Source organism: Leptonychotes weddellii, chromosome 8 (assembly GCF_054177405.1).
Source record: "Leptonychotes weddellii isolate Sample4059 chromosome 8, ASM5417740v2, whole genome shotgun sequence".
Classification (NCBI taxonomy): Eukaryota; Metazoa; Chordata; class Mammalia; order Carnivora; family Phocidae; genus Leptonychotes; species Leptonychotes weddellii.
In genome coordinates this window covers 8,419,791-8,442,704 of record NC_138376.1, presented here as the reverse complement: position 1 = coordinate 8,442,704, position 22,914 = coordinate 8,419,791, and the positions used below count along the sequence as shown (strand labels likewise).

General features: G+C 42.2%; 1 protein-coding gene across 1 annotated transcript in view; it reads left to right on the top strand.

Annotated features, from left to right (window-relative positions):
- Positions 1-22,914, top strand: part of CAP2 (cyclase associated actin cytoskeleton regulatory protein 2) — a 96,588-nt gene that overhangs the window by 29,611 nt on the left and 44,063 nt on the right. The window lies entirely within an intron of this gene.

Genomic DNA, 22,914 nt, shown 5'->3' with positions numbered 1-22,914 from the left:
TCCAGGACATGGTATGGAACATTTCTTTTGCTTCATCATCTTATAATGGTCAAATTCATACTGTAACAGTGGACATCACCTGTTTAAAAGGTCAATTTATTTATGTCATCTGCAGCCTATTCTTTTTCTTTTATTGAAGTATAGTTTACATATACAATGTTATATTCGTTTCAGGTGTGTGACATAGTGAATCGACAATTCTATACATTACACAGTGCTCACCACGATTAAGTGTAGTTACCCTCTGTCACCATGATAAAGAAGATGTGATCAGAGAGATAACTGGATGGATGGATGGATGGATGGATGGATGGATGGATGGATGGGTGGGTGGATGGATAGGTAGATAGATAGATAGATTAAATAGATGCTAGTTAGATAGATAGATACACACACACGCACACACCATGGAATATTAGCCATGAAAGAGAATGTAGCCTGTTCTTTTTACTAGTCTCATAACCGTTTTATAACCAAGGAAGTATTTACTATTAACTTTTAGTTCACATTTTGTGCTATTTTGTTATCAAAACTTATTCACATCTATCATCATCTATAAATTGCATGTATGAATTTGATTAGCTCCTATTTTGTAGTTAGCGTGGGTAAGCTAAGTCAGTGCTTCTTAAATGTATTGTGTATGTGGATCATTTAGAGAGAGTCAGTGCAGTTTTCTAACAACTTTTAACCTACCATTGCATTGCCACATAAGGCCCAGAGTAAACTTTAACATAAACATAATAGTGGATGTTAAGAGCAAAGTGGTGGTTGGCAGGGGTCCGTACCATTCCCCAGGCCATTATAAACTTCCCACCCGGCCCAAACTACAGACATTGTATCATGTAAATAACAACATCATACTCTCTACCAAGGCTTCATAATAACAATATTTTGACCATGCTGATTGTGTAGTGAATGAAATTATTCATAAAAAGTAGATCTACCACCAGCATACATTGTTAAATAGGAAAAAAATGAGAATTGTTCTTTTGACTAAATATTCTGCATCTGAAGTTTGGTGACAAACTATCTAAAAGATAATTGGAGTCCCCAGAAATTGCAATTATGTTGATTTACAATGCAAAGGAGCAATTAAGTTTGCTCATCAGCTGACCTTGAGATGGGGAGATTATCCTGGATTATTGGAGTGGGCCTTAGGTAATCGTAAGGATCCTTATACATGGAAGAGAACAAGCAGAAGAGTCAGAGAGAAATCTGACGTCATGCTGCTGGCTTCGGAGATGGAAGAAGGGACCACAAGGCGAGGAATGAGGCCGCCTGTAGAAGCTAGAAAAAGCAAAGAAACAAATTCACCTGAGAACCCCTCAGAGGAATGCAGCCTCATTGACCCCTTGATTTGAGACCCATTTTGGACTTCTGTCTTTCAGAACCAGAAAATAATATACTTGTGTTGTTATGAAGCCACTATGTTTGTGGTAATTTCTTACCCAGTAATAAAAAATTAATATAAGCCCCAGTGAAGTACCACAGCATTCTTAGCGGGATGGCAAATGCAGAAAAGTCTGACAATGTCATATGTTAAGAATGTGGGGAAAAAAAAAGAATGTGGGAAGTGTCATGCTATCCTGGTGATAGGTGATAAATTAGTACATCTTCTTTGGAAGAAAAAAATTAATTAAAAAAAGGTAATTGGATATTCATTATAATAGCTTAAATTTAATAGCTCCCTTTAAATTCTAAAACAAACTCCTGAAACTGATAAAGTTTTGCGGAGAATCCTGAGAAACTAGGACTTTGACTTTCAGGGGAGGAAGCTCAGCTCCATAAAGGGGCAAGACCTGAGACCCTAGAACAGGTGTTGTGCAGTGGAATCACCCAGAACATTTTTTTTTTTAAGTACCAGCTCGGGGATCTCACTTCGGGAGGGTCTGGTTTAATTGGTCGGAGGAGTGGTCTTGGCCTTGAGAGTTTTGTGGGTTTGTCAGGTCATTCAAACTTGCAGCCAGAGCTGCCATGGATACACCACTTCCCTCGCGTGAAATGGGGAGTTAGCACCCAGCCCAGACAGGCAGCTTGGTAAGGGCGGAGAGACTGTGTGTTCTGCTGTGGATGCATTTTCCTCCTTGGCCTTCTCAATCACTGCTTTCCCACGCCTCCCCCGCTCACCCCCCGCTTGGCAAAAGAGACGAGTGAAACTGGAAAATCACAGTGCGATGCATTCTAGATACAGCTTTAGCCCAGCTTTTCTGTGATTAAAGTGGGAGAAGTGACTTCAGTGCATCCCTGGGAGTCTTAGATGGGGGGAAGAACCATGACCTTCCTGGCTGGTGCCCCTCTCGATCCCTTTTTTAAACACAAAAGACCTCTCCATTGGCCTTGCGGGCCTTGCACATAAAAGTCACTCATTAAATATTGGGTGAGTTAGGACAGGTGAGCACACAAATGAATGCAGTGGAACCATTGCATCCCAAAATGAGCTGCAGCTGGGGACACGTGTGGCTTAGCACGTAACTGTGCAGATTCTTGGGTGTAACCACTACAGTTCCCCTTTCTTACCCTCCTGCATTCTTGATAAAAAGGGGACTCGTACCTAGTAAATGTTTTCTATAGCACTCACCTCACCACAGTGCTCCAAGCGCAGTAAACCCCAGCAGGCTTAGGTTGGCACAGTGCAAAGCCATTTTTGGATGTCTGCCTCCCTTTCTGTCCTCTGCATCTTTACCCACAGCACCGTCCTAGTACTTCCACTAGATAGAAAAGCAGATTGGAGAGGTCATCAGCGCAGTGGTGAAAATAGTCCTCAGCCAAGCCGTGATTTTCCCCACGTGCATTCTAGAAAATGCAGCATAAAGGAAATCGCCGTGAAACAGGTGGTATTTCTCATAGGAACGGTATTATAACCATCCACATCTTCCTCTCTTCCTTCTTTCAGGAGAATAATAACTCCTGTAATTTCAATTCACTGGTTTGTGGCAGTGGCTCCCAAACTTTGATGTGTATGAGAATCATATCCAGGGTTGTTAAAACACAGATTTCTGGGCCCCTTCGATAGTTTCTGTTTCAGTAGCTCTTGGTTGAGGCTCAAGCATCTGCATGTCTTAAAAAAGTTCCCATGTGACGGTGATGCTCCTGGTCCAGGGACCACACTTGAGAAACCTGTGGAATGTGGATTGCACTCAGTTACACCTCTAGCTCGAATTTATTTTAGATGCTTCAGGTTCTCATTTCCAGTTGTCTCTAGGTCACTGATTCTCAAACTTTAATCTTCCTTGGAATCACCTGGAGATCTTGTGAAAGGGCAGAGTCTGGTTCAGTAGATCTGGGGCAGGACCTGAGAGTCTGCATTTCTAGCCAGCTCCCGGGTAATGGTGATGCTGGTCATCTGTTGCCAAACTGTGAGCAGCAAGGATTTAGACATCACCACCTAACATCCTCACAAGCACAAAATCCTGTAGTAGTCAAATATCAAGCTCCTGTTCTTTCCTCCTGACATTTCTGTTTCAAAGCAGGCAAGGTTATGCTATAGTAACAGACATCTCCAAAATCCTAGTGACTCACAACAGCTGTGGTTTACTTTTTCCACCACTACATGGCTATTACAAGGTGGCTTACTTTCTGCTTGGTGAGTTACTGAATCAGGACTCCTGTATTTATTTCCTTAGAGTTAGTAATAGGGCTCCGGGAGAAAAAGGTAGAGAATGAATCTTTAATAGGCGTTTCAGGCATTGGGAAGGAAGATATTTTAGGGCAGGTGGACCTCCCAGGGGGGTGCCTTCTATCCCATATGAAGAGGCCACACTTACACTGCGGAAGCGTAAGGCAAGGTGAGAGCAACATTACTGGTCAGTTGTAGCCTGGGGCTTGTATAAGGTAGATGCCCAAGATTAGAGGTGAGCACCCTGAGCAGCTGAAAAGCTAGCCACCTCCTACAACAGAGAACAGCAGTGATAAAATACAGGAACCCACAACAATGCAAGCTTGAAAGTATTCAGTCAACAGGTACTTACCACGTGCATACCATGGGCCAGGCACCATAAAGACACCCACGAGATGGGGCAGAGCTTGATTATTGGGTGGGAAGAGATCCTAGACATCATCTCTTGCAATACTTTTGATTTACAGGTGAGCCAGGAGAGGTTCAGAGAGAGGGTAACTGGTTTGCTCATTAGTCCTTAAGCTGATGAGTTGCCCCCCCATATAACCCCTGTCCCCAGAAATCTCAGCCACCATGCTTCATACTGCACAGCTGTCTCCAGTGCTCTACACGATGGCTTGAAGCCGGAATACCCGCCTTCAAAGAGACTGCATTTAGTAGGGGGTGACCTTCAGAAAGTAAAAGTATTTTATTTTAAGTCATTATCAGCAAACTGCCAATCAAGCAAGGTAAACCATTAGTGTTACCAAAATCCAGAGAAGAAGAGATCTCATAGACAAAGGTGATGGGGAAAGTCATCACAGAGGAAATAAAATGACAATACAAGAGCAATCATTCAACTGCTTCTGATATAATATTAGTATTACAGGAATATTAATATTAATAATGTGAGTTTAGTTAGCACAAACTCAAAAAAAAAATTTCTGGGCTAAATATGTTTGGGGAAATCCCATACTCTGTTCAGTAAAAAAATATGTTGAATGTTATGAAACCTACGTTTTCCCAAACTTAATTGACCAGGGAGGCTTTTTGAAGAGGGACATGTATTCATGTCCTGCAGAAGGCTGGCACACCAGTTTAGAAAATGCACTTGTGCATATCTTTTAGGCTGTTCGAGATGCTTGATGGTTGTTGCTTTAGGTGGATTATAACTTACGTATGCAAAATTCCAAGATGACCCTAAGATTCCCACTGCCTAATGGACACACCCAGTATAATCGCCTCCCCTTGAGTGTAGGTGGCACCTGTGAAGATGTGGTTTTGTGCATTCCTTTGATTAGGTTATGAGCAGGGTGATGGGGTATCACTCCTGTGATTGTTCTGTCATGTAAGACTGTCGTGGTGGCTGGAGAGAGATTCTCTTGCTGCCTCCGAAGACCTGAACTACCAAGTTGTCAGAGCCTCTAGATACTGACAGGGACCCCTGCTGATAGCCGGCAATAAAACAGGGATCTCAGTCCTACAACCACAAGGAACTAAATCCCAACAACAATCACATGAGCCCGGGAGCCCAAGCTCCAGATGGGTCACTGCTAACACCTCGATTCAGCCCCGAGACTCTGAGCAGAGAGCTTGGCTTGGCCTTGCCCATATTTCTGACCTATAGACACTGTGAGGTGATAAATGGATGTTGTTTTAAGCTACTGAGTTTGTGGTAATTTGTTATGCAGCAATAGAAAACTAATACAGGTTGCCTTCATTCCCTTCTCCTTGCCAGACTTTAATTAATTGGGTTTTTTAATAAGGCCATGAGCCACAGACCAAAGCATGAAGCCTCCCTGCCATTTGCTTTCTCTTCCCTGTCTGTACTCCTACCATTCTACCCTCATCCCTCCATCTCTCCTGGGAAAAGCAGAATAAGAGGTGTGTCTGCAGCCCTGATTGATAATGATGACATCCATTTTCAAATTTTCTCTCTTACTTTGGACTGAGAAACATGTTTCTTATATTCTCTAACATAAAGGCTTTCAAAATTTTCAACCATGATCCATAGAAAAAGTATATTTTATTTCACCACCAGTTTCACAAAACAACAGTTGTTTTACCAGGTGCACTGCATTCTGATATTTTTCTTCTAGTCCATTCTCTTGATCCATAAGACTGATTTCATGATGGACTAATGTAATGGGTCATCACATTTTGCACTTTGAAAGCCTTCCTCTCATTGATATATTCCAACACTCATGATACAGAACAAGTTATAAAACATGGGCAGAAGATCTCATGCTTTTCTTCCCTCCTCTTGTTGTAATTTATAAAAATAATCTTTGGACAGAAGACTGGCCTAGTCCTTAGAGTATTGTCTAGGAATTTTAGTGACAATTTATCAAGCCTGCCTTTTCCCAGTTGAGGGAAGGATTCTCACATGGAAAATAGCCAGGCCCCCATTCTGTAAGTGCAGAATTGTTCAAGGGAACCTGGCACCCTCAACTATTCATTTATTTTTACAACAGGTGGTTATAGGGAAAATACGTTATTTCTAACTCACAAGCATGAAAAATGAAGTTCAGTGACACATTAATGACCTGGCCACCGGACCTAGATGTGCGCCTGTTCCCTTACCGTGCAAAGTCCTTTTCGCAGCCACCACATGCAAGAAGAGCCACCCTGCACAGTCATTTGTAGGAGATGCATGTCAAAATAAAACCTTAGAAGATGTTCACTTGAATTAGGAGACATGTTTTTTTGGCATTGAAACATCGCACATCACCTGGGAGAGATGTGAAACATGATCTTTAATCATCTCCAGCCGGGGTGACCCCAAAACTCTGCCCTGAGCTGAAAATGTAATCTCCAGTAGACCAGTGCCTCTGAAGCCATGTATGGGCATCAATCACCCCCAAGGAAGGCTATCACCACGAGGTTCCCAGGAGGTCTCCCTCCCAGGCCCACCACCTCTAACCCTGGTTAACTTGCAGGAGCAGATGGGAAGCAGTAGTACGGTGAACTGCAGCTGCTGTGGGTAACTACAGTAGGCATTCTTGTTCCCTCCCACATATACTTCTCTTATTTTCTCCAACATTTCTCATGCTACCAAGACCTGACAATGAAATGGTGTGTGGGTGTGTGTGTGGGGTGTGTGTGTGTGTGTGTGTGTGTGTGTGTGTGTTCAAATGGAATTAATGTGCATCAGTACATGGAGAAAAAAAATTAACCCTGTTTCCAAGGTCAGAGAAGATGATTTATGGTCATTGACTGCCACTGTGGATTTTATTCTTTTGAAAAGACTAGGAAGTCTGGGTTTTTTATGCTTCCAGAAGTGCAAGAGAGAGTTTCTTCTCATTGCTCTTCTTTTCTATCTCTATTTGGACTTGGAAAGGAAATAGTACCTTCTTGTGTATAGAGCAGGAATCTAGAATGGATTGTTTGTCCTTTCATTGTTTATACAGTCTGAAAATTAGAAGGGAAGGGAGATAAGAGATTCCTTTGGCCATACCTCCATCTATGAGTGAATATGCATGCCCCCACCCGGTGCTCTGCTCAAAGCACTCATTTAACGGATTTTCTTTTTTTTTTTTTTTTAAGATTTTATTTATTTATTTGAGAGAGAGACACAGAGAGAGTGAGCATGAGCAGGGGGAGGGGCAGTGGTAGAGGGAGAAACAGCTCTTTGCTGAGCAGGGAGCCTGACTCGGGGCTCGATCCCAGGACCCTGAGATCATGACCTGAGCTGAAGGCACTTAACCTACTGAGCCACCCAGGTGCCCCTCACTTAAAGGATTTTCTAATGCATGGAGCAGTAATCTAATTTATTAATATCCTGTTCATCTTAAACTAAGCAAGAAAGCTTAGTGCAATAACCGTAGGACTTTAGATAATTAATTGTTGCATGACAGATCCAGATTGCTAGTGAGCATAAATATATTTGAGACTTTTATAAAACATATTAATTTGTGAGGGTCATCAGGAGTAGAAACTTTGGACTTGGATCTACTCATTAACAATGCAAATCCAAATGTAAGAAAAATAAATTCATCAGCATCTCCTTAAATTGGAGAATCTACTCTTTTTTCCTGAGTACCACCAGCAGACTAATCTGGTAAAGCCCACATTACATTTATACCCAGCCATTCCAACCAAACCAACGTGTTAAGTTGCGCACTTGGGGGAAGACACAGTTAAACTCAGCCCATGTTTCCTTCTCTTTAAAATGGGAGGGGCATCTGGCTGGCTGTTTGGTAGAACATGCAACTCTTGGTCTTGGGGTCATGAGTTCAAGACCCATGTTGGGTGTGGAGCCTACTTAAAAAAATAAAAAATAAAATGGGGATAATCATTCCTCCTTCAGAGAGGTATCGTGAGGATTAAATGAGAAAAAGCATGGGAGTGTCAGGTGACTGAGTAGAAGAATTCGGTGTTAGTCAAGGGAGTCCAACTGCTTTAGGAAATAGTCCCCAGATTTCAGAGGCATACCATAGTGGACATTTTTTTCTTGCTCATGTAAGGTCTGCTCTGGTGGTTTTGGCTGACAGGCTTCTACACGGTCATTCAGGGATCCAGGCTTCTTTTATCTTGTGGTCCCACCTCCTGTAGGTCCTCAGCCATTGAATTGGGAACGAGAAGGCTGGATCATTCCTGGGAAGGTTTGATGGGCCAGGCCTGGAAGTGGCATATGTCACCTCCACCTTCATTCAGTTCCGTGGCCATTCCTAGCTGCAAGGGATGCTGGGAAATGTCATCAGCCTGTATGCCAGGAAGGAAGAATTCACAGGTTTGGTGGGCATCTAGCCAATCTGCCAGCATGGGTAACTTGGTTTGGCTGACATGAGGTCTAGCTCAGTGGAAAAATATTGTCTTTCTAAATAACCATTTGGATTTTTCCAAATTAATCCCCCAGTAACCATCCAGAGAAGGACAAGAAAACCTTCAAATCCAACAGCTGAATTTGTTTTTATTGTATCTGGATATATAGAGAGAGATACAGATATAGATACATGTATACAAATATCTTAAAGGTTTTTTTTAATTAGAGTGATTTCATCCCTTTTGCTTCTTTAGTGTTTTACCCTAACTACAAGGTGTCAAATTATGGTCCAATATTTTAAAGTGCCAAGCAAAACAGTTATGTGACTTTGATCTCAGAGCATGTCTTGGGTGAATTAGGTGGTTCTGGTGGCAGGTCTGGAAATTGTAAAAGAAAAGCAAACGAGTGAGCAAAGCCAACCTCCCAAGTGTTCCCTAAGTCCATGCCCAGAAAATGTCACCATGTTGCTCAATCAAAGTTGCTGGATTTTCTTGAGAGATTTGGCCATGATTAGTGCTGCTAAGTTCTATTGTTAGGGAGCATATGACAGATAACATAATGCAATAAAGTAATTCTGGCCCTAATGTAAAATGAATGCTTGCTTTAAAATATTGCTATAAATTTTTTTTCCCCTTGAGGACATTGAGAAATCAAGACATCAAGAAAATATTCTGCTGAGTAACCGCTGTTAATATGTGCCAAACAAGTATTTCAAATGGACTTTTAAATATGCAATTCTACATTTATCTTGAAAATAGAAAAAAAGAAAAAAAAAACAGAAGAGAAATAAAAGATAAAAAGTTTCTAACCTTTGTATCATATTCAGTAGTGGTATCTCCCTGTGACCTGGGCAGAGGAGAACTTTAGAATCTAACCAGAGGCTCACTGTACAGCCTTTTCCAAACTATCTCTATATTCACACTTCATAAATATGCATAAGTTTCTGCTCTTATTGATGTTGCTAAATGGACCGGTTGTCTCTTCACTACCAACTCAAAGGCAACCAAAGGCAATATATGGTTTTAATCTCTGGAGAAGAGTATAGACGAAAGTCCAACTAAAATCTGCTCAAGAACAGTCTATGAAGGGCAGGTAAAACTTGATAGCTTACTGGTACCCTCGGCATTGCTTTCTTGTAACCAGCAGCTTTCTGAGTTGCATTTCGTGTTGTAGGTGAAGTGGGGGCAAAAAGAAGCCTTTGCTTTCCATATGAGCCTTTCCATGGCAAGAAAATTACCCTGGTAATTACACACACACACACACACACACACACACACACACACCCGGCCGCCCAGCTAGCGCATGTGAAGACTGGATATAGATGCTGGTTCACGAAAAATAAAGCACCAGAGAGGGAAGGAGAGGAAGAGGTTTGTGTGATATCATCAGGGTCTGCTTGACTTGACAGCCTGAAGCTACCCAGTCAGTGCTGAATGCCAACAGGAAAGCTAATCATTAGTTTATCAGGATGCAGAGAGGAGGTTAATCAGAAAGGAGAGTAATTCTGTCATTCTTCTGCCCAGACTGTTTGTTTTAGCAACATAAAGCTGTGAATGGGCTTGTGAGCCGTGACCGTGGGTTAGTAGCTTTAAAGGTATTTAGAAACGCAGGACTTTGGAGGCAGAAAGGATTTGCTAAGATCCTGTTCTGTTGGACATCACTCGTGGTGACTTTTTTTTTTTAATCTGATAAGGCACATTAGCTCATCTCTCTTTGTGTAAGACATGAATTAGATAATGAATGGCTGCCCAAAGGAAGTGAGGTGGTTATCACACACAGGGGATTTGGGGGATTATCTGAGGGGTAAAGGTTAATAAAGAAGGATAACGTCCTTTGTTTTATCAACTATTTCATACGAAGTTTGTTCCATTCCAGACTGCCTTGAAGGCAAATTCTCCATCAAGGCCAGAACTCTGTATATGGCCAGGGAAATGTTTCATTCTCTGTTCCATCAAGTGTTGGGATCACTTTGCATCTTTAATAAAATAGTTCCTGACTATTTACCATTCTCCATTGTAAAGCTAAATATTTGGTTGCTAGTCACCATAAATCTGCTGGGAAAAAAAAAACATCAGAAAGGTCGCAGGCTTTTCTTATAGGACTTGAATCATAAATTAATTTAAAAAGAAGTGGTTGAGTCATTCAACAGATCTTTTAAAAAGCCACGCGTGTCTTGGCCTATAGATTTGCCATTGCTCACGGGTTCAGGAGCCTCAGCTGGGGCCCTCTTTGCAGGACTCCCGCTTCTGTCAACATGTCTCCGGTTGTCTGTGTGGACAGAGCAGACAGGGAGAAGGTAACTGCAGCTGACATTCCAGTCTGGATGCGCCGTCATAAATTACTTAGCAGAGGGCATGGGCCGTTACTTTTTATGGTCATGTTCTATATTTGTATGTGCTGGGGGATGGATCACATGACAAAACCATCATTTGATATTAGTGTTTATGTGCACCGATGAGCGAGAGAGCTAGATTTAAGCTTCACTGCGCAGTACTTTTAATTTCTACAGTTAGCTCTTAATTGAAAATGCAGGCGCTTCCCTAAGTACTAACACTACCAATAATCCAGAATAAAGTTGATGGAGTTGTCCTTAGAAGACAGGTTACCGCCCACCCTAGTTGAAATGCCTGGTGCCTTCCCGAGGTAGTAAAACATAAAGTGTGAACATGAGCAAGCCAACCCTGCCGGAATAATATAGGCTAAAAATTCCCCAGTTTACATCCTCTAGCCCCTCTCCTAACTTGAACAAGAGAGCATCTTATGAATGGCAGTTTATTTTGAAGGAGTTACATTTCCCAGACATGGAGAGAAGAAAACACACACAGGCTTTTTTCCTTATCTTTCCCACATTGTTTCCCCCACTGCAGCTTAATACTTGGATTTCCAGTGGCAAACACCTAGAGAATGTACTTCTTCTGGGGCCGCCTGGATGGCTCAGTCTGTTAAGCGTCTGCCTTTGGCTCAGGTCATGATCTCCGGGTCCTGGGATCGAGCCCCGCATCGGGCTCCCTGCTCAGCGGGGGATCTGCTTCTCCCTCTGCCTTTGCCCTTCCCCCCCACTCGGGCTCATGCTCACTCTCTCAAATAAATTAATAAAATCTTAAAAAAAAAAATGTACTTCTTTGATGATTATTTCTTTTTACAAATTAAACATGAAAAAAAATGTTCTTGTCAGGTTTTGGCAGATTGGCTGTTGTCTGAAATCAGTTATTAGATAAATTGGCCTGTGAATAGTTGTGTCAGGTCTTCATTAGGGCATGTTCACCTTCTGCACTCCAGCCCTCTTTAATTTTTATTTCTTTGGGCTTTTTTTTTTTTTAACCCAACATTTACTGGATTCCTGCTCTCTAGCCACCATAGCATTTGGCATTTCTATGTCTATCACTAACTCATGTCTATGAAAATATACTTTGGGAAAACCATGGTGTGGGTGTTGCTGTCTGTCCTGAATCACGGATTCCTGTCCTTCAAGCTGGTCTTAGCTGTTACCACACTCCTGTCCCGGCCGCGACCACCATTCCAGCTTTCCTGCCCACTGGAAAACTGTGCCTTCTGATGGTCTCTTCATAGCTTTGAACTTCCTGAGTGCCTGTAGAGTGGTTTCTGTCAAAGCACAGGGAACTTGTTTACCTATTATCCAGAAACATTCCCCTGTTATTTTTTTTTAAGATTTTATTTATGTATTCATGAAAGAGAGGGTGTGGGGCAGAGGGAGAAGCAGGCTCCCCGCGGAGCAGGGAGCCAGGGGCAGGACTCGATCCTAAGACCCTGAGATCATGACCTGAGCCAAAGGCAGACGCTTAACGGACTGAACCACCCAGGCGCCCTCCCTTGCTATTTTTTATGCATATTTTCCATCCCCTCAACAGGACTCTAAGAGCTTCAAGGATCTTTAGAGTTGATGTGTCTTTGCTTTTAGGATGCAGTGTGGTCCTAACTGTATTGTTTTGCTGTCAAGCTTGCTCAGAAAGGAGGCTCAGGCTCCTGATCACTTTTGGTTTGGGAACTTAAAGGATTGCAGTGGTACAAGAGGGACCAGAGTGAAATGACACTTTTATTTAGTGATACATCTGTCCTTTCCCCCCAAAAGAGCTCAGTATTTGGAGGTCTACTTGGTAGGGATTGAGATATCACTGAAGGGTATAACTGGTAAAATATAAGTCATGGGTCAACCATGTAGACTTAGCCTTGAAAAAAAGTATTCCTAATGGGAATTTGGGGCAGGTAAGTTAGAGGAAGAACAGGTGATACGGTGTTAGTAAGGCATTTTATTTCAAAGATACCATTTCTTTTATGTGCCCTTTCACAAAATGAGTGCCTTTGAGGCCTACCACAGAATGGTCCGTTCCTGGGTTGTGTGGAGCATTTAATGACAAGAAATGATCACAACCAGATTTGGGTGACAGATGTAGCTCAGGCATTCAATGATTCTAGAATATAGGTTCTGGGAAGAATGAGCTGATTAAATTCACATGGTCTGTGGAGATACAGCTGGCCTGATATTTAAATGCTGTTGAAAAATGTTCCAATTAGATGGCTTCTTCCCTGTGCAGAGTTTTCATGTAATTGTGAAAAACGGTCCTTTCTTGAGACTGTGAAATTGTCATGAGTGTCCACTGTCAGCCTTCTGAAGCTGGTCATGATGCATTTGGAACCAGAGGCTGCAGTGCAGAAGAACTTTCGGCTTTATCCCATCTCTGCCCCACTGGATTCTCTCTACAGAATAATGGGCCGCACGTCACAGAAATTGGATTTAAGTGATTCGAACAACAGGAGTCCCATCATTTTCTTTGGCTGGATTGCCTATGGTTGACTGTGTACAGGATTCCTCTTGGAAAGTCATAAATTGGCTTCTATTTTCCCATAAGAACAGGGATATCATTTGCAACTTCATATTTTACCAACTTGACAGCAAATAAAGCACAGACAGGACAAACTGTACATCATAAAAGCTGAGATACAACTAAAACGTTAGAATTATTTAAAATGGGAAAATGTGGCTCCAAGTCCTGTCAAGTGGTCATAAATATACTGCTCACTTTAATTACAAGTCCCTAATGAATTCTAACTGCATAGACAGCTCATAAAAAAGTCCATATCATAACTTACCTATCTGAAACTGATGGCGGCCTATAGTAGATACTCATCACTAATGATTTTACTTGACTTTATAGAATTTGGAGGGTCTTTTTTTTTTTGGTAGAGATATGCTGGATAATCCATGTCTTTAAAATACTTTTTGTGGGAAAGTGAAAGCCCTTGCCTTTTCTTTTCCTCTCTTGACAGCATCTCTCTGGCCCGGACAGAGACATTCAGAAACCTTCTGTAATCCTCTAGGACGATACTTGAGATTGAAGTATCCTTTTCAAAAATAGCAACCAAAGAATCACAGCCTTCAGAGACCCTACCAAGAAGTCCATTTGGGACAGTTCTTTTGGCTCTGGTTCTCAGTCAACTTTTCTCTGTTCTTCCATCTCCCAAGATTTAAGGGGGGTGGGGTGGGTACCTGGGTGACTCGTCGGTTAAGCGTCTGCCTTCGCCTCAGGTCACGATCTCAGGGTCCTGGGATCGAGCCCCACATCGGGCTCCCTGCTCAGTGGGGAATCTGCTTCTCCCTCTGCTCATGCTCTCTAAATAAATAAATAAATAAATAAATAAATAAATAAATAAATAAATAAAATCTTTTTTAAAATTCTAAAAAAAAAAAAGATTTAAGGGGGGAAAGGAGTCAGAGAAGAACAATGGGAGGGACATGAAGAAAGAGGGTAGAGAAAGACAACCATATCCCTATGGTTGATCAGGTAGAAGCCAGGGAGGGAGCCAAGCATGTAGCTGTACACCTTAGAACGTTTTAGCCCATGACTCCTCTGAACCACTTGGCTCTCATTTTCTTCTTTGTGTCTTTGTCCCCCATCTGTAGCCTCCAAGGTGGGGGGAAAGGAAAGCGTAGGCGTTACTCAATAAGAAGGCAGGGGTGAAGGGGTGGAACTGTGAAATATGGGGCTGTTCCAACATGTCATCGAAAGACTTTAACTTCCTTTGACTTGTTTTTAATGTCTTTATTTTGAGTCAGGTTACCCCACACTTCGTGGTTTTCCCTATATTGACTGAGTCTTTATGTACTTATGTTGTCCCTGGCACCGGGTCCATTTGATTGTTGACATAGGTAGTGAGTAATCGCTTAGTCCCAGGGAGGGACTAAGGTAGTAGAATGTGATTCTCCAGTGGTTCTGAGCAATGACTGCCCATCCTGTGCCCAGTGTCCATAATAGGTGCTCAATAAGAAATAGGGTGAGTAAACCATGTTAAAACCAACCGGGCCCGGATATTCAGGATGATTAAAACGTTCCCCCATTAAATCAGTCTCTGAGAGCCTCCTCTTATCTTTGTGTTTGTGGAAAAAGTACATAGAAAGTCAACCCCAATCACTTTTTACAGTAGGAGAATTACTGAAAGAGGAGATTCTTCTTTCCATATTTATGGAATGAGTGTTTTCTAGCAAAAAGGAGATTCACACTCAACAAGACCATCATGAAAGGCCTTAGTGTAATTATCCCTGGCTATGGATTGGTTATGAACAAATACACTTATTCCCATGTAGATAAGGAATAAAGCACAGAAAGATTACTTGTCTGGTATCCTTCAATGAGAGCAAGAAAGTGGAAAGCCAAAATTTTCCAATTCTGAGCATGAATGTATCATCCCAATCTCTCTTTGGTTTGGTTTTTTGGTTCTTTTTTTTTTTCTTTAAATGCTAATTAAATTTTATTCTTCCCACCTGAACATCAAGATAACTGGCTTATATGATCTCCCCAGTAGATATCACTACAAATTTCACCAGTGAGCTGTTTAATTGCTCTGAGGTGCTTTATGTGGTTTTAATCTTGTTTGGTTTTTCTAAGTGGAACATTTATTTTACTATCAATGGGACCTGGAGATAGATTTGTCTCATTTAAAAAGAGTACTTTTGCTGACATTTTCTACAACCTGCCAATTTTCTTGTCTCTTCAAAGAGGATGACCACTGTTCCATTTTGTCCCTGATTTTTGGTTTTGTTAAAAAAAAAAAGTGAATTGAAAAAATTCTAAAGGAAATAATGTAATGAACACCATGCTCTAAGGACTTACATTATTTCACATTCTCCTCAGTTCTGTGTCAAAGTACTTTTTCTGCTCTTGGTATATAACATAACTAAATATTCACATTGTCTCTTATCACCCTAATCTGTGTATTTGTCATTGTAGTAGACGTTCTGTATTCAGTAATTATATATGACATGATTTGATTAGACATTCTATTTTTGAGTTACTTTTGGTTAATCATAAATTCTTCTGATCCATATCTTCCTTTTTTGATTCTCTAAGAAATTTGAGCCCATATATGTAAAACATAATTTACTTTTTTAAAGAAGATTGAATAGAGAAGACCATCAAACAGATCAGCTTTTATAAAGAGCAAACACCTCCCAATGCCCTCAGCCAAGCTTGGGGAGAAATCCCGAAGAATTGGGACAAAGAAAAGATTTAAGGAGTCAGGTTCTAGAAGAAACGTAAAGGACAGAAAAAAATAAAATTAAAATAAAAGAAATGTAAGGGCACAGGGGTTGGGCTGTGGCTTGCTTCTTTATTGATATTATTGCTAAGAAAAAATTTTCTAATTGTATGGTATTACTTAAATAGGATTCAGTAGGTATATGTTTATTAAAAGTGACTTTGTCTCCCTTATTTAATAAGTGGTGGGGAGAGATCTGTTTTTAGTGAAAAGAAAATATTTTTCATTCTGTCATTTAGGTTGTTTCGTAGGTCTGTTAGCTTTTCCTTAACTTTTGTAAGTTTTGCTTTTGTCTCTATTCTTTGTCCAGGCATGTGCTGAATAGAGTTTGTTATGCAGTTACCCATTCATTTATTTCTTCTTGCTTTTCCCCCCACTTCTCTTACGTATATTTTTTTTCATGTTGCTTGGGACATAAACATTTACTATCTTAGGTAGGTTGTGTCTATGGTAATCCTATAGCAACCCTTCACTTTTATTCAGAATTCTCTTTTTAATCTGGTAACATCATAAGTACCCCATTTGTGTGACCACCTCCTAATTTCTCTGGACCCTTATCTAATCAATCATTCCCCTCTTCTTCTCCCTACTGGCTCCTTCTGTTTGGTCTACAAATCAAATCAGGATGCTTTTTCCTTTAAAACAAACAAACAAAAAAAGGCTGCCAAAATCCTTGACCACCTAAACCATCTCTTTCCTTCCCTTCACCACCAAACAGCTTAAGAACTCTGTCCTCCCTGATTTCATGTCCTCACTTCCCTGTCACTCTTCAGCCTCCTGTCCTCTGTTTTCCCTCCTTATCATTTTACCAAAAAAAAAAGACTTTCCCAGTGCCCTGGTATCTTCCTGATTGTCTTCATTCCATTCAACCTCCTTAAGGAAATTTCATCACTGACCATCACCCTCCTCAAAGTATTTTCTTCCCTTGCAAATGAAACTCTATTCTTTGTAAGTTGTCTATTTTGTTTAATTTTCTGACTTCTCTTTCGAACTGTACCCCTGAATTGCATATATTACCTTAAGATTTCATTCTTTATCATCAGAAGAGGATTTTCTCAAGCCCACTCTCTCCCTGGTCAATATTGTCAGTTCCCGTGGTGGTATACCAGTCACCCCTGTGGTAATGTTGCCAACTGTGCATCTTCAGACTCGGGCCCTTACTCCTTAACCCCAGGTCTGGATGCTGCACGTGGACCTTAAATGCACCTTGTCCAGAACCACACATACACACTTCAGCCAAACTGTCCCCCAACCCCAGTTCTTTCTCTCAAATGATGGAACCACAAACCACCTGTCACTTGAACTAGAAATTCCTAAGTCCTGGACTCTCCTCCTTTTCCTTCAGCCCCCACATCTAACCAACACCCTGACCACAAGAGTCTATGGGATCTGAAACCTTTGCTCCATTCCCATTGCCCTAGTGCAGAGAGGAGGAAAGCATGGTTGGGGGGGGTGGGTGCAGAGAGGAGGGTTTTAAATTTTTTAATATAAATGTATTCCAAGCTTGCCCTTTAAACAATTGTGAATAAAGGACAGGAGAAGAAGAGAGAAATGTCATTGCTCACTGACAAACCCTATAGGAATGGACTCTCCTAACTACTCTCTCTGTGCCCCACTCTCTCATTGTAGGCACTGTGATGAAACAAAGTCAACAAACAGGAAAGAAACTAATCTGGAATCCTGCAGTCAATCCCATAGATTGCAGTCAATCCCATAGGACTACATTCAGGACCCTTTGCAATTTACTGTTTCAGCATCTGAGTCCCCTCCCCTCCCCAATCCCCTTCCCCGAACAAATCTAATACCCCCATCACACTGGGCAACCAAAGTTCTCCAGAACAGTATACTTTCATGTCTGTGTTAAAGCAGTGGGAGTCCCGAAATGTCCATCTTTCTCTTTCTAATCCATTTATGTTTTCATTTTGATCGAGATATCATAGTCCATCATTTGACTAGCTCTGCTTAGAGACACCAAGGGTCTCTTTCTCTAGGAGCTCAGGGTCTCATGAGAGCCAAAGATCAGTCCTAATGTTGTGCACTATAACCGAGGCTAAGCTGGTGGGCCCCCTCGGTAGCAGACTTGAGCACTGCCCGAGGGCTTGGGGAAGTTGGAGATGTGGTCATGGAGAAGGGGACCCTGGGACCCAGTCTTGCAAGATAGGCAGGATTCAAGTGTGTGAAATTGCATCTAACAAATGGAAAAGCCCAGAGTATCTCTGCTCTTGTGGTTAAGTGGGTGAAATCTCAGACCATTCTCCCCCACCCCATTGATCAAAATGACTTGGTGCTAAATATATTTCTTTTCAACAACAGATTGTTGGATTTTATTTTTTGATCTCATCAACTACTTTTTTGTTTTAATAAGCAGGTTCAGGCTGTTCATATTTATCTTTGAGACATTATGTATCCTTAAGCCCAAGTCACTTTGTCTTTTATTGTGGTCATTTGCTGCTTTCTCTTTTCATTGCTTCGTTTTCTGTCATGGATTTTAAACTCTTTGTGTCTTTTTGAGCTAGGCCAAAGGCTAACCTTAAGTGGTCTGTTTGTTAACATTTTAACATTAATGCATTTCAGAAGAACCATTTTAATTGCTTCTATTTATTTCTACTATTAACTAAATAAACTTTGATTCCCTTTTAGGAACCAGAAGGAGTCTTTTTGTTCCCTCCTACTTTGTAGTTATTATCTGAGATCCTTTTGAGGTTCTGCTAATACCTGATAGTTCCAAGAATTTATTTCATAACTTACCAACTGTTTTCATTATTAGTGAAAGGATTATTAATTAATCCTTGCTTAATACTCTAATTCATTTGTTTCTCAAAGAGATCTTTAAATCTCTGTCTAGCCTTAATTATCCCCTGCAGTGACATAATGGGTATGAGTCTTTGTGACCCACTGTTTCTATTTTTAGTTGGCCAATTGTTTCAAGTCCACTAAATCTTAAAATATTCTCCTCTGCCCTCAAAGAGCAAGGTGACCCTGGTCAAGTATTTTTTTCTTGGCTTTGTCATAGTTTCTCCACCCAGGCCTATTCTCCTCCAAAGTCTAAGGAGGGAAATGGAATTGCTTGTTATCCTTACAGTGTTAAGTACCAACTTCCCTTATTTGTGGTCGCTTTAATACTTTGCCTCTGTCTTCACATATTTTTTAAGTGATAGACAAGCCTATGAAGGGAAATTTGGGCACAGCAAGTCACTCACTACTGAGTAGATTTGTCTGGGTTCTCATATCTATGCCAAAGGTCTGTTTCCAGTCAGGAAATTTTCTGTTATCTCTGTTCCTAATTTTGTGCTCATTACAATCCTCTCCTGACTCCACTGTGTGCCTCTTCTTCAAAGCTTGAGATTCCCTCTTCTATCTGCTAGGTGTATGAGTCTGCTAGGGCGGCCATAACAAAGTACCACAGGCTGAGTGGCCTAAACAGCAGAAATTTATTGTCTCACAGTCCTGGAGCCTAGAAGTCCAAAATCAAGATGTCGGCAGAGCCGTGCTCCTTCTGAAGGTGTTAGGGAAGGATCTTTGCCAGACCTCTCTCCTGGCTTCTGGTGATATGCCAGCGATCTGGTATTCCTTAGCTTGTTGACACATCACCTTGATGTCTTCATGTTCACCTGGCATTCTCCCAGGATGTGTGTCTGCTTATCCAGAGTTCCCCTTTTCAGAAGGACAACAGTCATAAGGGATTAGGAGCCCACCCTACTCCAGTATGACCTCATCTGAACCAATTACATCTGCAACACCCATGTTTCCAGATATGGTCACATTCTGAGGTACTTGTGGTTAGGACCTCAACATCTGAATTTAGGGGAGACATAACTCAGTGGTGTAACACTAGGTTTGTAGGGCCTGTTCCAATATTGCTATCTGTGCAGTACAGCCATAATTTGGGCCAGTTGTTCTGGCATGTCAGACGGTAACACTGACCATCTGGGCTGCACCAGTCCTCCTCTTGGTGTTTGTACTCATTTGTGATATTTGCAAGTTTTGCCGAGCTTCATGTCACTCCTGATTCCTCCGTAGTGATAACTGTGTCTTCTACCTCTCTTTGGAAGCTGTTGTCATTGGCTCACTCACACATGTTTAGGCGGATAGCCTCAGGTCCATGGAGTTTCGCCCACTCCCCTTTAAATTACAAAACGGTTACATAGGACTCAGGCTGCTAATTGGTGAATTTTATCTGTTTGACTTATTTATTATTTATGAAGCTCATTATATTGTGGTGGTTGTGTCTTGTTTCTCTATTTCAAATCATTTTATTGGGGTGGGGGGATGGTAATCCCCAAATTCCTTCTCGAGAGGGCCCAGGGTACATAATAAGCAGCTCTTTTCTTTCGTTTTTTTTTTTTCCCCCTCCATGGTTTCCTTTCTAATTTTTCTGGGCAGTTCTGTAAGAATCTTTGTGACTCCTAAGATGTCATGTGTATACATGGAACACTTGTAAACGTGGAGGAGAGCCCTCCCTGGTGGGCAAGTGGCCACACCCCAGGGAGACACAGCCCGCCATAGACTAGCTCTGCAGAGTGCAGATAAGTCAGTGATAAAGGATCCAGTTTGGGATTCATTATTAAAATGGATATGGTTGGGCTTAGGCCCCTGGGCGAAAGAGCCAAATACTACTCCATAAAGGGAAGGCATGGAAGGATGGAAATTCAAGCCTGCGTGGAGCCCTGGGACCCCTTGATACAGCCTTGTCACATGCCCAGCTCCTGCCACTCGAGCGCGAAGCCCTCAGGAAGGCCAGCCCTACCAGCAGGTCAGAGATCTTTCCCTGTATTGCCAGTGATACTGGTTTCATGTCAGGAACCAGCAGCTCATTGATCAGTAAAAGTGGACCAGGCTTATAAACTACGGACAAGGGGACCCTGAGAAGAACCACAGGAGCTTGCCCCAGAATATAGCCCTCTGGGTTTTCTTCTGTATCTCCCCACTGTGCCCTCTGGACACATACAAGTCACTCCTGTTTGGAGTTGTGTAAGTCCAGTGGGAAGAGAAGTCCCAGAGAGCCTGGTGGGAAGAACTGACCCGTTTCCGTGTTTTGTCCCTGGGGACATGTCTAGCCTGCTAGTCCAAGACGAGAACAATTTCTGCAAACCCAAATGGAAGAGGATGACTGCATTTGTTTTCTTCCCAGAACTCTTCCCTGAAGGTGAAGATGTTTGTGGGCAGGGAAAGATAGAAGCGAATCCTTTCTGTACCACTTTCAAGAGTTGGCTCCTGTGCATTCGACCCCTGGGTGGGGCCTCCCTCTCAGGCAAGCCCTTGTAATGAGCTCCCTCGTCCTGAATTGTTGGAACCCGCAGCCTGGCTCAAATGACCACGGGCTGCCTCTTTGTCAGACACGCTGTGCATCTGGTGGCATCGCCGGGGTAATGTGATCCGGCTCACAATTTTAATTTTAACCAAAAATACATCTGTCGGGCTCATTTCAGCTGACAGGGTAAATATCATATTTCTTTACTAGTTTGTAAACACCTTGCTTTTCATCTGGATCTAACATGTTCCCAGGTGTTTTACCAATGGAAAAATCGAACAGAATACATATGGGGCTGAGGGTGTGTGTTGTGTCAGTCACGGGTGTAGGTAGCTTTATGGGGAACTGGGTCCCGCGCTTGCAACACACAGGTGCCTGACCAGGAGATCTGACTGGGACAGCATCGTGGAATTGTCTTGAGTCAGAAAACTCAGTAGACAAAATGGTTTTGAGACCACCCCACAGCTGCGTGTAGGTCCCTGGAGTTGTCCCTGTTACAGGTGAAGGAGGATTAGGTCACGGTCTCGGGAACCACATCCCCATTGCTTCTCTGGACACAAACTGTTCTTCTTTTGTTTCTTTGTTTTTTTGTTTTTTGGGTGGTTTTGTTTTGTTTTTAAGTAGGCTCCATGCCCAGCGTGGAGCCCAACTCAGGCCTTGAACTCACGACTCTGAGATCAAGACCTGAGCTGAGATCAAGAGTTGGACTCTTAACCGACTGAACCACCCAGGCGCCCCAGGACACAAACTATTCTTAACCAAAGATAGTTTTCTTTCACTGCCTTTGAAAATCATTCTTTCTGATTTTCTAGTGTGAAGATTCTTCTAAATGAATCCAAAATGCAAGATCAAATGCTATCGTCCGATATCTCTGCTCACCATGAGAATACAGATATAGCATGGACAGTACGTGTTTTGTGAAGTGGGAGAGTTCAGCAGGGAGAGAATTGGAGAGAAGTAGAATGGCAAACAGAAATAGTAAACAGATTTCCTAGTCCTAAGGGATTCCTCTCCCCCAGTCCTAATATAAACAGCATGAATACTGATGGCATGCTGTGTGACTATTTATAAGGAACCTTTTAATTCAAGGATCTCAAAATTCTTTTATCACTTCTGAGTTTGCATAATGTCACTCCAGAGCGCCTGCATAGTAATGTTACACTCCATTCACAGATGGAGACACCAAACCTCACAGATGTTCTATTCCAGAACTTGCCAGAGACCTGCAGTGATGGATGAGGCTTTTACCAGCCTCAGGCGCACGCTTCTGGTTACCAGTGCCACCAACTTTCCCCCGCCAGTCTTGATAGCCAGTGACACTCTGGCCCAAGACGGCAAGGGAGCTGGTGCTGAGAACCGGGCCCAGGGCTAGCCCCGGGGTACAGTGGAAAGAGTGAGTGTGGGTCTCACCCTCTCAGCTCCCATCATCAACACCCTTTTCCTGCCATGCAAGCTCCCCGCTCCCGTCCACTTTTCCTCTTTTCTTATCAACTCCTTTATAGCTCTTGGCTGATTTGCACTGACCCTGAAAAAGGGCTAATTGATAACTCAAGGGTTAATAATTATTTTTTTTAATATTTTATTTCTTTATTTGAGAGAGAGTGGGGGAGGGGCAGGACAATTTATGTATTTATATGAGAGAGAGAGAAAATCCCAAGCAGACTCCTTGCTGAGCCCAGAGCCCGATGCAGGGCTCGATCTCACGACCCTGAGATCATAACCTGAGCTGAAATCAGGAGTCGGACGCTTAAC